Below are 2938 nucleotides of genomic sequence, written 5' to 3'. Positions count from 1 at the left end.
GTGTGTGTGTGTGTGTGTGTGTGTGTGTGTGTGTGTTTAAAGGGGCATCAGGAAACAGAGGGATCCTGTTTTGGAGGTTCTCATTGTTCAGCTACTTATCCTCCCCAAGACCCACCTCACACACACACGCACATATGTCCAACAATCTTCAAGAGGTCCTAGTATTGACTTTCAATTATTTCCCATCCATTTCTATGGACTAACCCAGACCCTAAGCCTAACCATTACCAACATATACCGCACCTAAACTCAGTTCATACCTTATGCCTAAACTTAACTCCCAACCCAAGATCAGAACAGTTTTCCATTGGGATCAGTTAACTGGTCCCCAAAAGTACCTGTGAGGCCCCACAAAGTAGCATATTCCTGGGAAATTAGCCTTACACTGTCCCCACAAGGTAACAAAAACCTGGCTATACACCAACACATACACATCTGTAGTCACAAACTGGCTGTGGACCAAAGACGTGCACTGATCTGCGTAAAGACTGCTCTTTGATTTCCTGTCCAACACTTAGCATGCCGTCTCTTCAGAACAAAGTCACGCTGTCTGATGAGGGGAGGGTCTGAGCAGTCTATCTGTCTCCTGTGGTATTGTCCCTCCGACATCAATGATCCTTATCTCTGTTCACCAGAGAAAGAAGCACAATCAACTCGCCTTTATCTTCTCCAATGCTCATCATTAGCTGATTTTACACAGCTACACCTCCTTTCCTTTTCCTTCTAAACGACTAATTTCTTCTTACAAACCTCCTCATAGAAATCCAAGCTCTGACTTAGCCATCTGCATCATCATGTCCCACCTTGTTTATCCCCCTGCTAGGTTTTAGTTTTTTCCAGACCTTTTTTTAACTAAGCTATCAGCTTGACCTATATTTGGAAAACAAAATGTCACATTAGAAGAACGGTCTTAAATCCAGTCTTTATGATGATGTTTATAAAGTAATTTTAGTTGTGATATTTGATGTTTACCAGTTAAAGATACAAGCAGGGGCGGTCTTACCATTAGGCAAACATAGGCAGTTCCCTAGGGCCCCAAGTTCCTTGGAGGCCCCATAAAACTTATTTTAAATGTATGGTTAACACAGCTATTACTTTTTTGTGTACATTAATTATGGTTTTGATAAAATTCTTTTTGCATTAGAATTCTTATATTAAGTGTGTCTTGGGGTCCCCCTCTTGAGTGTCCAACACATTGGATCGGTCCATTTGCTGCGCATGTACAGAAAAGGTCCAGACCCATGAAGCAAACCAATTGTAAACAGACTGCACACAGAGACAAGACAAGCAGAGAAGAGCAGAGAGGAAAAGAAAAGAAAGATGAAACGAAGCTACCCTAGCAGTGCTGAAAAGCAGAGAAAAAAGGAGGAGCGCAGGAAGCTGCTTTCAAAGTTACCGACAATGACTGATTTCGGCTTCTTCACTGCGGCAGCGGCTAACATCAGCAGCAGCAGCAATCTCAGCGGTGACGTTGGCACCTGTGGAGGAGGGTCTGTCGTTTGTAGATGAACTACTGGTGCGTATTAAACCGTCGTAGGGGACGTCCTCCCTGTATTGATAAGTATTGTTTGACCTTATTGAAAATGGGTCATTTTAAAGTAAGTTTTGAATTTCATTTGTATTTGCTAGTCCAGCATCATCCACTCAGCTAGTAAGCAGTGTACTTCTGGAAGATGCACTCTGGCTAAAGCAGCTGTCTGATAGAGTATTTTTGCAATAAACGATGAAAAATCTATTTAGGTGTCTTTGGTGTTTTTTCATGTTAAACTTCAGGAAAACCTCAAGCTTTTAGTTTTAGGTGTTTTAGTCCTTAATAATCTAAGTTATTCATTAAAAAACATAAGGAAGTTATTACCAACGTCTCTGTATTACAGTTTTGTATTAACATTGCTTTGGCTTTGGTGTTATTGTGTACAGCTGTGGATGTTGAGGGTCGAGTAAATTATAGATTAAATAATTTACTGTTCAGTAGTTTAAGCTATTGTCATATTTGTATGTGCCCTGTGACATTTATCATATATATGTGACTTACAATGACATAGACAAAATTCAAGTTCCATGACATTCTCAAATTTCTACTTTAGCAATTGAGTAAATATACTTATACTGTGTTTTATATGTGACTGTTTTCAGTATGAGACAGAGATAGGCTGCAACAGAGAAAATTACGGGATTTCCAGCCAAGCTTTCATATTGATGTTGTTCCACCAGACTGCGAGAGTCCAGCATCATCCACTCAGCTAGAGAGCAGTGTACTTCTGAAATATGACTCAGCACTCTGGCCAAAGAAGCTGTCTGATCGAGCACGCAGGTCAATAGTGCGGAGAGGACCACTCCAGGTGAAGGACAGGATCTTTCCAAAAAATCGAAACAGGCGCAGATTTATTTCCAGCTATTATTTTATTCAAATGACAAATGGAGAACAGATAAGCAGATCATGGCTTGTCTACAGTGAAAAGAAGGACTGGGTTATTTACTTTTGCCGTCACCTTTTTGGAAACACAGGAAGGAGCAATCAGCTAAGTGAGCTTAGTGCTTGGAAAAAAATTGTCATTCCTTTTGACACAGCATGAAAAGTCAGCTGAGTAAAAAACAGAGAGGAAAACAACAAGAAGAGAGGGACACAACCTAGAACAAATAATGTATGTCTATTCTATTAAAATTTCTCTATCTATATAATGGGTCTGTGTTATGTGTTGTCAATTCAGAGGGCCCCCTGCCTGCCCAAATTTCCTAAATTCGCCTCTGGATATAAGTCTTGTTTTTCCTTAGATATAAAAGGTTTCACCAATCTGACTGTATTATCTGATTGAATTGTTTTTGTAAAGTACCTTGAGATGACATGTGTTTATTAATTAGTGCTTTATATATAAACTGATTTGAAATGTAATAAAATTGAAGAGACTTAAAAACCCTAATTCATCAATCTGTTTCAAAA

Source organism: Cyprinodon variegatus, unplaced genomic scaffold (assembly GCF_000732505.1).
Source record: "Cyprinodon variegatus isolate N-32 unplaced genomic scaffold, C_variegatus-1.0 Scaffold217, whole genome shotgun sequence".
NCBI classification, from domain to species: Eukaryota; Metazoa; Chordata; class Actinopteri; order Cyprinodontiformes; family Cyprinodontidae; genus Cyprinodon; species Cyprinodon variegatus.
The sequence above is the reverse complement of the archived record's forward strand: the minus strand, read 5'-3'. Positions refer to the sequence as shown.